This window comes from Cebidichthys violaceus, unplaced genomic scaffold (genome assembly GCF_023349555.1).
Source record: "Cebidichthys violaceus isolate CVI_PGR_0920_01 unplaced genomic scaffold, fCebVio1.0.p SCAF_17, whole genome shotgun sequence".
NCBI lineage: Eukaryota > Metazoa > Chordata > Actinopteri > Perciformes > Stichaeidae > Cebidichthys > Cebidichthys violaceus.
Window position 1 is genome coordinate 11,454,672 of NW_027176340.1, and position 13,813 is coordinate 11,468,484.

Below are 13,813 nucleotides of genomic sequence, written 5' to 3' on the forward strand. Positions count from 1 at the left end.
TGTGTTTCGAGCTTTTTTAACCTCTCCAAATGACCATCGTTTTTCATGGCGAAGACTGCGTTACCACGGCAACGGTGTTCGACGAAACATCAAAAGCTTAGAGAACTGGCATTATGAACTTCTTACATTTGTGTGGAACAAATTTGATGTTGATCTGATTTTCCAACTAAGAGAAACAAGCCAAAGTATAAAGACTTTAACTTACTGTTGCCAGTAGGTGGCGCTATGACTATGATTCAAAATTGGCTTGCAGATGTCTTCAGGCCTGGAGTTTAATCAAACATGTGAAATCTGGTAAAGATCTGATGATGCGGAGTCGAGTTACATCAGTTTATTCGTTCATGGCGAAGGATCGAAGTTCGCCGAGCCGCCACGTCGCCGCCCTTCGACAACTTCTTACAATCTTCACAATAAAGCATTATCAACATCTTAAGGCTTTTCTGACAAAACTTTAGAGGGATCGGAATAATCTGTGAGGAGCAGGATGTCAAAGTACAAAACGTACAACTTCCAGTTGCCACTAGGTGGCGCTATTACTATGATTCAAAATTGTCATATACATGTGTTCAGGGTCAGGATGTTATGACATCTGAGAAATTTGGAGCAGATTAGGCAATGTACAGCCGAGTTACAACAACTTCCCGTTTCATGGCGAATGGTGTTTTTTTGCCGCCACGCCACGGACACATAGTTTGATAACTTTTTGATCTTTGAGTATAGTTTCACTGCCAAGGTCTCAAGAGCATACCGACCAAATCTGAAGGCAATCGGGTTTAATCTCTAGGAGGAGTTCGTTAAAGTACGGTGCCTTGAAACGGTCCAAAAACGTCATAAAATTCAAAATGGCCGACTTCCTGTTTGGTTTAGGATATACCTCCTTTTGACTTTTTTGTACGGCCCATCACGTTCCACATACCTACCAAATTTCATACAGCTAGGTGAAACCCAAAGTTGAGGCTACTCTGTAGGGGGCGCTATCGAGCCAAAATGTCATGCCGCAGCTGGACACCCCAATAATACTGGAATTTTCACCACGATTGAATTTTGTGCCAAATTTCAAAAGATTCCCAGTATCCCAAGCACCTCCTTTTTGCGATGAAACTGGTACGATAATAATAATAATAATAATTAAAGCTGCAAACAGCATTGATCGGGCCCTCGCAACTTCACACACGTCGAGGGTACTGGCAGGACTCTGGTTGACGCGACCATGCATTTCTGTGACCGTCATACACTGTGTGCACGAGTTAGATCATTTTTCCTGCGTCGACCAGCAGCATAGCAAGACCATGTTGCCAGGTCTTAAGCCTCAAATGTTTTGAGTGTACCTCCGATACAATCATAAATGTAAGCCTGTTAAGATCATTAAGAAAATGAACGTGTGAATGTGCTTCAGTATTTGTAACATAACAGACTGTCAGGTTACTGGGATGGAGTTCAACTCCCTGCAGTGTCCTACTGATTGTATTTGGACTTACATGAAAGTTAACAGAACAGCAGTGTCATTTGTTTTTACTTGAACACTTTAATTTGACACTGTTTTCATTTTAAGCTCTTCTGTAACTTTAGATTGTAGTGTGAAGCATTCATTGTAACATTTAACCTGATTCTCATGTAGAAGCTCTAGACAGATCATTCATACTAATGCCCACTGACATGGTTTGAAAAACACTGTTGATTAACTTTTGTTCTCCAAGCATCTTAGTTTGCACATATTTAGATCAGAGAAGTCTTTTTCTCATGGTGTGCCCACAAACCCTGTTTGGGCCGCTGTTATTATAGAATTCTGTTTACGTCCGTGGTTGCCAGTAGGTGGCGCTATGACTATGAGTTAATATTGGCATGCAGAAGTCCTAAAATCACGACAGCAATCAAGCATGTCAAGTTTGGGGCAGTTTTGACAAAGTAAGGTTGAGTTACAAAAGCTGGATGGATGATGGCGAATCATGTAAAATTGCCGCGACACCAAGTCCATGTTATCCGATGAAACATCAAGCTTTTAGTAACTTTTAATCGTTAAGGTCTTTAGGTTGTTCTGACCAAATTCTAAGCTGATCGGATTATTTCCCTAGGAGGAGTTCGTAGTGCAGCACCTGGAAAAGGAAATAAAACCACAAGAAATTCATGAAAAATTCAAATTGGCTGACTTCCGGTTGGGTTTAGAGCATGGACCCCTAAGACTTTTTTTTAAGTCTACATGTGATACATCTGCTTACTTAATTTCATACATCTAGGTGAAACGTACTCCGAGGGCTGCATCGTCGAAATATTGTAGGGGGCGCTATCGAGCGGAGTTGCCACTCTGAAGCATTAAAATCACATCAGATAATTACATTCAGGATTTTAAATGTGTGTGACAAGTTTGATTTTGTTTTGAGTATTTTTAGCCCCTCAAAAACACCTTTGTTTTTCATGGCGAGGAATGCATCGCCACGGCAACGGCATTTCACGAAACAACAAGCTTTGAGTAACTTTTAATCACAAAGGTCTTTAGATTGTTCTGACCAAATTCTAAGTTGATCTGATTAGTTCCCTGGGAGGAGTTCGTTAAAGTAGAGCGCCTGGAAATTGCAAAAACGACACTAGAAATTCAGACTAAATTCAAAATGGCTGACTTCCGGTTGGGTTTAGGGCATGGCCCCAAGAGACTTTTATTTAAGTCCACATGTGATACATGTGCCTACCAAATTTTGTTAATCTATGTGAAACTTACTGCGATGGCTGCTTCGTCGAAATTTTGTAGGGGGCGCTATTGAGCCGATTTAACACTCTGATTGAATAAAATCATATTATAGACCTACATTTTGACCTTGTGATCTGTGTGTCAAGTTTGCTTGTGTTTCGAGCTTTTTTAACCTCTCCAAATGACCATCGTTTTTCACGGCGAAGACTGTATTACCACGGCAACGGCGTTCGACGAAACATCAAAAGCTTAGAGAACTGGCATTATGAACTTCTTACATTTGTGTGGAACAAATTTGATGTTGATCTGATTTTCCAACTAAGAGAAACAAGCCAAAGTATAAAGACTTTAACTTACTGTTGCCAGTAGGTGGCGCTATGACTATGATTCAAAATTGGCTTGCAGATGTCTTCAGGCCTGGAGTTTAATCAAACATGTGAAATCTGGTAAAGATCTGATGATGCGGAGTCGAGTTACATCAGTTTATTCGTTCATGGCGAAGGATCGAAATTCGCAGAGCCGCCACGTCGCCACGCTTCGACATCTTCCTACAATTTTCACAATGAAGCATTATCAACGTCTTAAGGCTTTTGTGACAAAATTTGAGAGGGATCCGATTAATCTGTGAGCAGTAGGGTGTCAAAGTACACAACCTATGACTTCCTGTTGCCACTAGGTGGCGCTATTACTATGATTCTAAATTGTCATATACATGTGTTCAGGTTCAAGATGTTATGACATATGAGAAATTTGGAGCAGATTAGGCAATGTACAGCCGAGTTACAACAACTTCCTGTTTCATGGCGAATGGTGTTTTTTTGCCGCCAGGCCACGGACACATAGTTCGATAACTTTTTGATCTTTGAGTATCGTTTCACTGCCAAGGTCTCAAGAGCATACTGACCAAATCTGAAGGCAATCGGGTTTAATCTCTAGGAGGAGTTCGTTAAAGTACAGCGCCTTGAAACGGTCCAAAAACGTCATAAAATTGAAAATGGCCGACTTCCTGTTTGGTTTAGGATATACCTCCTTTTGACTTTTTTGTACGTCCCATCACGTTCCACATACCTACCAAATTTCATACAACTAGGTGAAACCCAAAGTTGGGGCTACTCTGTAGGGGGCGCTATCGAGCCAAAATGTCATGCCGCAGCTGGACACCCCAATAATACTGGAATTTTCACCACGATTGAATTTTGTGCCAAATTTCAAAAGATTCCCAGTATCCCAAGCACCTCCTTTTTGCGATGAAACTGGTACGATAATAATAATAATAATAATAATAATAATAAAAAACATTAGAATAACAATAGGTCCTCCACTCCGACTACGTTGGTGCTCGGGCCCTAATAATAATAATAATAATAATAAAAAACATTAGAATAACAATAGGTCCTCCGCTCCGACTACGTCGGTGCTCGGGCCCTAATAATAATAAAAAACATTAGAATAACAATAGGTCCTCCGCTCCGACTACGTCGGTGCTGGGGCCCTAATTAGAAGAACAATAGGTCTCCGCTCCGACTACGTCGGTGCTCGGGCCCTAATAAACATTAGAAGAACAATAGGTCCTCCGCTCCGACTACGTCGGTGCTCGGGCCCTAATTTTGGGGAACATTTTCCAGATGGTGGTGCTATAGCAACATAATTTGGATCTTTTAACCTCTTAATGTAGGGATGACAGAGCTGAGAGTTGGGCCTACAGGGTGGTCAACAGCTTGATTTGAGTTAAAAACCCACCAAGCTCTGTAAGACGTTAAGTCTCACCTATGTGGTACTTTTGGTCCAAACTCAACACTGAGGCCTCATTGGACGAGGGCCGTGGGCACCACGGGGGATTCCCTGTGCTGCGGCCTGACGTCACAGAATCTATAAAACTCTGTGTCACCTTTAGCTCAGTGCCGTCGTGTCCGACTCGAGTTGGTGAAAAGAGGTGCACAACGTTGTTGCTTTTAAGAGAACCTGAGAACAGTTCTCAACTTCGCTGGACAAACAATAGACTGTCTGGGTTTTTTGGGGATCCTGAAGAAGAGAACAGATAACTTCTATGCCCCGTTCTCTCCCTGTTAATGTCATAAGGACGAGAATTCCCTTAACCTCCAAGGAATCCCACATACACATATACACACACACTCTCACCACAGATTGTTTGTTGATCTAGATAGTAGGCCCGTAATTATATATCATTTGTTGTTAGTTTTAGATATTATTTGACTTCAGTATTATTGGAATTTAATAAACTCTGTTATATTTTAAAGAGCAGCTTTCTGTGATTACTTTGTGCATGTGTATTATGATAGCTGGATATGTGGCCTGTGCTCAAATTCAAACCTTCACTGTTCACTCTGAATGACGACTGACATTGTGAGTGAACACTCATTATTCGACTTAATTTATAGTTTGGTTATTGGTCCCTGATCTCAGGGTGGTGCCCCGTTGTTATTAACATTTGTTAATAATCGTATTAATATTAATAATTTTACTAATGTCAATAATTTTGTTTTATACTTGCTGATAACCAAACATGCTCCTGCCAGATCCCAACAATGTTGACACCCCTCGCTCGGCTCATGCTGTGTTCAAATCTCTTCATAGACGCCTGTGCGATGCTGCTGGGTTAATGAATAACTGTTGTAACGCTGTAGCGGGGAGGGATCATGAATAATGTTCAGGATGGCTGTGTGGATTAGTGTGAGGGGAGTCCGGATCACATCGGACACCCAAAGAAATGCGACTCCAAACAATGGATATTATCCAAAGTCCATGCGCTTGTTTTTCCTCAGCTCCCCATCGAAAACCATCAGCCTGCCCCTCCATCGCAATTAGCTCATCAAATAATACAATGCCCAGGCATTCTAGTTGGGTGTCATTCACTTTAATGTGTTTTGACACCTAAATCAAACATTGTTGCTCTGACTGGACCACATGCAGCAAATACTCATTACTCACAGTTTGATTTTGCACATACTGTGCACATGAAGACATAATGTGATGGTTGTTGAAAAAGCAGCTAGTGTTCGTATCTACTGTGGAAAGTTGCTTAAGTTTTAACATGTTCACATGTACATTTGTTCAAATAACACGCGCTGTGAAAAACCTGCTTGAGTTGTTTGTTTTTGGCCCACTTTGTTTAATTCATCCTCTACTGAATCTCTTCTGACCTTTGTAATACTGCAAGTGAACCTCACAGCCTCAAGCTGTCTCACCCAAATTCAAACCCCTCCCCTTTTGCCTCACCTGTCTGAGATCAACGTCAGCCGGAAAGAGAACACAGCAACAGATTTACTGCCAACAGTGCACTGATTAACATGCAGACTGGCCTGTGAATGTACGACAATTCAAATATGATTTATCCTAGGTATAAAATTAAAGCTTCACCACAGAAATACTGTATGATTGCATCTGGATTGCCCAACTGTATTTTGCCTCTATAATATGAGTGTAGAGATTTTTGGCCGAGTGGTGGAGGGAGAATACAGTGAGGTCAGAGTAATCTTTACCTGATGTAGTTTACAAAACACCAAAAAGCAGTTCTGGTGAGGTTGTGTAAAAAAAAAAATAGAAAACAAAAGCAGATCCATAAGTGAAAAAAAGAGAGATCAGGCTAGACCCATGGCTACTGGGCAGCTAGCAGCAAGCTTCCAGCAGAGGGTTGTACTGCAAAGCCAGATTATTGAGTTAGCTAGCTATGTTGAGCCTAAACCGCACTCCTAACCTGCTCCAACAGAGGTTATCTTCAGAGTTTCGAATTTAAAATAAAGGTTCTCTTCAGAAGCCGAGTATGTTTAGAGACCAAAAAGATCTGTTGGCTTTTCCTGGCAATACCATCAATGCAGGGACGTGCGGTCAGGGAAGGCAGGTGAGGCAGAGCCACAAATAATAATGCTAAAATAAAATAAATATTAATATTTCTTTACTGATCTGTGCTATAAATGGAATTTGTGTATGATTCCAATCATTTCAAGCATTTTTATAATCAAAATGTCTTTGTCTCTCTGTTCAAACAGAGAGGAGACACACAAGATGAGGCAGCAACGAGCTGTGCCTCACCTCAGATTGCGCAATCCCTCACAAACTGGGTTGAGCGCGTGCCTTTTGCTTTCTCATTGTTTGTCAACACTGTAATATTTGTAGACACTTTTATTATGTCCTTTCTTTCCATAGAATAGGTACTGTATTTCACGTATGTGTAGAACATATTTAGTGTTGCTGATCTGACAGAAACCGCAGTGAAAAAGCACAGAGGGGAGGCAAACACTACCTCTGCCTCAAAGAAGAGGGCGTGCGAGAGCCCACGGGTCGGGTTTATGCTTGTTCTGTCGTTGCTCTTCTTCGACACTTTTCTTCTTCTTATATTTTGCTTTGACCACAAAAATTTAAGATTCTATATCCAAGCTTAAACATGTCTCAAAAAACAAAGAAACATGACCAAATCAACAGCAATTCAACGTCGGACAGGTAAAGTAACCTCTTATGTGTTTGTTGTTCTTTTTATACATCCGTGGTTGTTACACAGATTATCGCGGAATCTCACGGTGGCCCACGAGCGCTCCACTTCTGAAACGCTCCCGGTGGAATCAAATATGTATCTTACCTATGTGTGTGTAAAGAATGCTGATATGAAATATGAATAACAACCAGTAGTCAATGTGCAGGCTGCCAATTGAATGGTGATTTAAGCTACTCTATTGGGTTCATATATTTGCAAATATGATTTATGTAGTGTGCAGTCAGTGCCTCACCAGCCACGAAACTCACCGCACGTCACTGCATCAATGAGTGATACAGATTCTCAGCTGAAGGAATACATTATAAGCAAAGTTGTTGAGCAGTAATGTTACGTTAGTAATTCCACCAAGCAAAGCCATAATATTAATGTTCCCTATGCCCCACCCCCGTTACTAAGCCCTACAGCTGTCACATCTACCATAGAGCCCATAATGTCACTAACCACACTCCCTGAAGAAATATGATCTAAGTTTTGGTAAAACAATAAAGCGATTACAGAGGAACGCAGACAGAAGGGTCTAAAATGTGTGTCTGAAGGATATATCCAGAATGCCAAACGTGAAAACAGGTTAAACAGAAAAAGACAGAAGCTAAAGCTACAGATCACAGTGAACCACCACATCACCTGGAGATCCAGACAGAAGACAATGACATGAAGGAACAGCAGTGTTCCTGTAAAACTGAGTAGGTCTTTATTCAATCATTAAAAAGCTAAAGCAGCATGTGTATACATTCAGTATGCCTTCTGTAGCTAGTAGAAGTAGAAGTGCTAATGCTAGTTAATGATGAGCTAATGCACTCTGCTAATGTCCACAGGTTTTAAATAGAAATGTTATGTTAGTAATGTTTTAGAAAGGTATATCTCCTTCAACCTCTCTGTGTAAGGAGTATCACTCTTACACAACGTTTGACCTCCAAATCCACTAAACCAGCCTGCACATGAGGAACATCTGAAATAACTGATGAGAGTCTATGGAGCAGTGAGGGACAATTATCAGACCCGATCAACGTTGACTTAGTTTACTTTTTACGTAACGTATTTTAACTCAAACCACAATCTTTTCCTTATCCTAAGTGGTTTTGTTGCATAAGTAAACTTAAAAAGGCATTTACCGTACATTGAAAGTTTATATTGAAAAGACACTGTATGCATGTAACAAGCAAAAACATTTTCTGTGAACACAGAAGTGTATTTTGAAACAATACTATAAGATTTTGTTACCAAAGAGTTGTCTATTTCGACTTCAAGCAGTTACAGAGCAAAATGATCACATTAGCATTAGCATTCTGATGAACACCTGATGAATGTAAGCCAATATTCTTTCTCTTGAGTTTGGTTTTGGTCTCCACCAGCTCCTGAGGAAATTAGCTCTCTTTAGCTGCTAAATACTCCATATGTTCACCAGTAGCTAGTCTCAGTCTGTCTGTCTGCTGTTTGCTGCTGAGCACAAAGAATACAGTGGGACAGCTACACAAGCTTTTTTTTTTTTTTTTAACCAATCACTATGAAAACATGCATTAAACTCACCAACCTTCTCAATATCAAATATAAATAGATACAACAATACTGTAGAATAATATAATCTTCAAAATGATGGCCTTTAATCAAACGGAAAGACACATATTGAGTGCTGAGTCCTTCCTGAATTACAAGCCAAGACAAAAAGCCCTCTTTGCCATTGCTTGAAAGAGCTGAGCTGAAGCATCTGAACGCTACATACGGACTGGCAGCCGGGCATTGAAAAAGAGGCGTAACAACAGCACTCTGACTCATTCAAAAATTGTGTTGGTGGTGTATGTGGTGGGAAATGTACTGCTTTAAAGACGTGAGTCCGTGCTGCCTACTACAGAGAGATTAAAGCAGAATAACTCCCGTCCGTACCTTTAATAGCAAGGTGGAGTAACGGCACAACATTCCACCTTGACCAGGCTGTGTAAAAGGGGCTAATGTGGAAGTGGTCGCTCATAGTGATGAATCTACAGAGAATTATCACCTGAATCTGCCTTCCTCATCATCATAAAAGGTAGTCAGTGTTGAGTTCACAACTTGTTTCTGCTGTCCACAATTGGTAAAAACAAGTATTTCAGAGTTAATGAAATTTACATTACAAAGAACATATTACAAAAACGTGAAAAACATAATCATGATTAGCCTCTTCAGCCGCATGCTGATTCACTCCCACTCAATTTTCACTACTTTCAAATTGCTGCTGCTACAGTGCTTGTTATCTAAGTGTTCTGCTGAGGGAATCAAGACTATCTATACTCTCTGCTGGGTGACTCCTGAGTGATGCAACATATTATTTTATAGAAATACATGTTACATAGTGCTATAGTGTGCTTTAGCTTTATGCCACTTCTGTGATAATAAAACATACCACCATTTTCAAATGATCCTAAAAGCAACAAAGAAGACATTTTCTCATCTTCATAATAGAGTGTCAAAACAAATTCTTGCTAATCTTTATCCAACATACATAGAGGCATCCCAAAAAAGGCATGCACATACATATACAGAAACTACAGGCCCATGAATAATCAATCACCTCCTACTAATTGATCAAGGCAATCCTTAGCAGTATATCATCTGATAGAGGGATGGGACTGGGGTATTCACAGTGGCCCCTTAATCAGAGCGAATCAGTCAGAATCAACTCCTCCATCTCCCTCGTCTTAGACAAGCTCACACTTTGATGGATCAAACACAAACAGGCCTTGATCAATGGATAACTAATCATTAAAACGCCATCGCTTCGAGCCCGGCTTGCTGCGACAGATGTTCCAAGTGTAAAATACTCATGATCATTCAAGCCCAGTGATTTAGTGAAGGTTGGAGCGATTACTCTGAAACCAAACTCATCATCAGAGCCATAACATCAATCTCAGCAAAGATGCACATTTACTTATGAGGGTTAATGAGAATGAGTCCAGTCATGATTCACGCCTGCTTGGTCAGTATGCGGTCTAAAATTAAAAACAGAGACACTGCGTAAGGTAAATAAGACTTCTCTCAGTTTAAATAACAAATTATCAAATATGTTTAAAGTGAATGTTCTTGTGAAGGAGCCCAGAGGAGACAAACGGTCAGAGAGCAAAGCTTGTGAGGAACTACTCTGTTTGATTCAACTTTGAATAAAGTTGGGGCACTAGCAGAACTAACTCAAAAGGAAACTGGACTGGCTCTTTGATCTTGAAGACATTTCATCAGTTCTATACTGACTGGTGTCGACTCAAGCTGCGTGTGGCTCCTTCACATCTTGATGACTGTTTACATGGATTGAAGTAATTGGTTTATTTTAGCTGTATTTCTAAAACATTAGAAATAAAGATATATCATGTTCAGGTATTAAGAACGTGCACCAACTGTTGCTCTCACTGGAGACTACTGGACATCGCTGGGTAACCATAATTACCTCGGAGTTACAGTGCATTATATTGAACAGTGGGAGCTGCATTCACATGCTCTGACTGTCATGAAAACAGAAGACCGTCATTTTGCTGAAACGTGTGTGTAACATTTTGAGAATAATAACAGCCAATTGTTGGCCTTTAATGGCAACCACCACATATAAAAAACAGGGACACTAAACAGCAAAATGTGCACCACAAAGTTAATACATTTTTAACTGTTGTTGCATCATTGATATTTAATGTTACTACAAGGAATTTTCATTTTGTGTTGATTTTGGTAGTCCCTGTGGACAAAAGTGGTTGAGATTCAGAGCACCAAACTCCCTTTAAAACTGCTTTTATTGTTGCAGCAAGGTCTGACAGTCTGCTCTGTGCAGTTCTGGTTCTGTGTGTTCCTTCTCTCCATCTGGCCCAGCAATACGGACTGGGCCTCTTGCAGCATGGTGTCGGTGTTGTGGGTGGGCCGGCGCAGCAGCTAGGGGAAGCCATGCGCCTGGCCGGAGGACGCTGCTGCAGCTCTCCTCCTACTGCCAAAGACTCCGACTGAAGGTCAAAGGCTGCAGCAAAGCCGGATCTGGACTGAGCGTGATGGGCTGGTCGCTGCCAGAGGCCCCACTGGAGTCTGAGCTGAAGGTGTTTCTTGTAAACCTGCATGATTTCATCTGATTTCGGGCAAAATCTGAAACAGTGGCACTGATCATGAAGAATAACTATATAGAAATAGTCTATATATATATATATATATATATATAATCTTCACGCTGATTGTTTACTGATGTACGTAGGTCATATAGAGGCATCAGTATTAAATTCAGACTGTTTCAGAACCATTTGAAAGTTTCTCACAGTAACTTAAAATATTGCTGTTACAGACAACTAATGGAACCAGACAACACTGAACTTGTGTTGGTGCGTTTACTCTCATGCACACAGGAATCTGTTTGCCAATCAATGGCGAAGCAAATGAAGTGTGTGACAAACCTGGTAACTTCACAAAAAAATGTGCAAGTTGATTCAACAGACAAAAAGTAAATATGCTGCAAAGCGTGTACAACCTACATGTATAACATGTATGCCACATTTTCATTATTAAGCTGGCATTGAATCCTATTTACTCAAAATATAAGGTGATTAATTGAATAATTGCAACCATACGTTTAGTTTTGTCAATCAAAAGCTGATGTCTAGTTGCCTGCCTGGCAACAACTTTTAAAAGTTATATCTGAAAACACATCTTTTGATCCTGACAAGCTGTCACTTCCACACCCAAAAACTCTTCAACAACACTCTTCATAGTAGATAAATCTGAAAATGTCGGGTTCATGTTTTGGAGTGGATAGGTATGGGAGTTTATAGAAAACAACGCCTGTGGAGGAACGGACCGGGGCTGTGTGGCAGTACAGTTAAGAAAAACACATTCTCAAGCCTGTAATCATTTCAAATGTCAACAAAGCTGTTCATACAATATAGATGTTGGGTTTTTTTTGTTCGTAATTTGTCACATTTACGAGCATTGATCAAATCACTATTTTGTAATTGTTCAGTTGTCTGATAACAGAAACAGAACAAATATGTAAAGGAGAAAAGATTCCTGACTTTGGCTGTATCATAACACAGTATAGGATGATGATCCAGAGGACACAGATCGGAGGTGTAACCATCTGATGTTTTATCCCTCCCAACCTATTTTGAATTGGATGATTAGAATATTACGGTACAATACATTATCCAATTATATACCTGATGTAACAAAATATAGTTTTATATCACATGGAACACATTATTTTCCTGTCTATTCTGTCAGCCAAGAGCTATTTAAGACAAAGAAGGAAGTCACTTTCACCTAATCCAGCTCATCCAGGTTTTCGAGGATTATCATGTACTGTAATAATATTTTTTTATGTTCATAACCTGTGTTTATAAAATCTAGGAGCACTTAACAAAGAAGATAAAATAGAGAGGAACCTTTTAAGCCCGAGGGTCCTCCAAATGGGGGACCTAGTACATAAAAACTTAGAGAGTTTTGTGTTAAAAGTAACTGGCAGAGAACCCACGAAGAACGAATATAATGATGTTATAGTTCTGCAGAAACCTCAGCGTCCTGGGAACAACATGAACTAGGTCACTTCTACTTGAGACAAACACATCTCCCATCAGCCAAGCAAACAAATAACAAAATATCATAAATCATAACTCAATATCACTGGACCTGACCAGAGAAAACAGCTGCTACGTGCTAGCTACAAAAATGCTGCATGAAAAAGCATGTCCGCTTGACGGAGATTACGGACATATCTTCCATTTCTCTCTCCGGTAAACCATCGCAGAGATATTCAGCTTCGAACACAAAAAGTCACACAGCTTTCATCGAATATTGTACTCACTTTTGGTCGAATCTCAGCGAAAAAATGAAATATCTCCATACTTCCACTGCTTGGTATGTCCAGCTGCATGTGCTCCGTGTGAATCCGTTCGATTCGTGTCTCTCCGACACTCCTCGGCTTCTTGGGAGGGTTGGAAGCTCAGCAAATTAGATTTCAGATCTGCCATCAGATGGGACGTTTTTGAGCTTTATTGGCTAATACTGCTGTCAATCATCTAGCTTTCAATTCCAGGCAATTCTATTGGCTTCTACGGTTCGAAGAAGGTCTCAATAGTGAAAATCGGAGAAAGGGGGGCTGAGATACAGCCCTAAACAGAGAGAGTGGGCTGAATCTGAAGCAGTATGTGACCATAAAATGACCATAAAAAGGGCTTAGAAAGAGCTTAAAACACTCAAAAAAAAACCCAATCTTCTGTCTTTTGATTCATTGAACATCAGGAGTGATACATAGAAGTGATATAGAGTGTTTTTTAATTTAAAAAATATTTTTTTATTCAAATATTGGAATATTTAATCAGTTTTTTAATTTTATATGCTCTATATTTTATAAATGTTTCACTGTATCTATGTATAACTGTGTATAGAGATCCTTTATCAGTTGTTATAAGAGCTGGGAATATTTTAGATCTTGGATTTCCATAATTTCCAAAAAACAATATCCTGAAATTGCTGTTTTTCCAGGGTGAGCTTTAGAATTTTTCAAGTTGTGCTGTGTTCCATCCTGACTTTTCACATCTCAAAAATATGTTAAAAAAATATTTTATTTTATTTTATTTTTTTTTATTTAATTATACACTCAATTAGGTATTTCTTATCTTTTTTCGAGC

The 13,813-nt window shown here is 39.9% G+C and overlaps 1 protein-coding gene across 1 annotated transcript in view; it reads right to left on the reverse strand.

The window, feature by feature from the left end:
• LOC137874099 (bis(5'-adenosyl)-triphosphatase-like) overlaps window positions 1–13,813 on the reverse strand; it is a 211,932-nt gene that overhangs the window by 51,974 nt on the left and 146,145 nt on the right.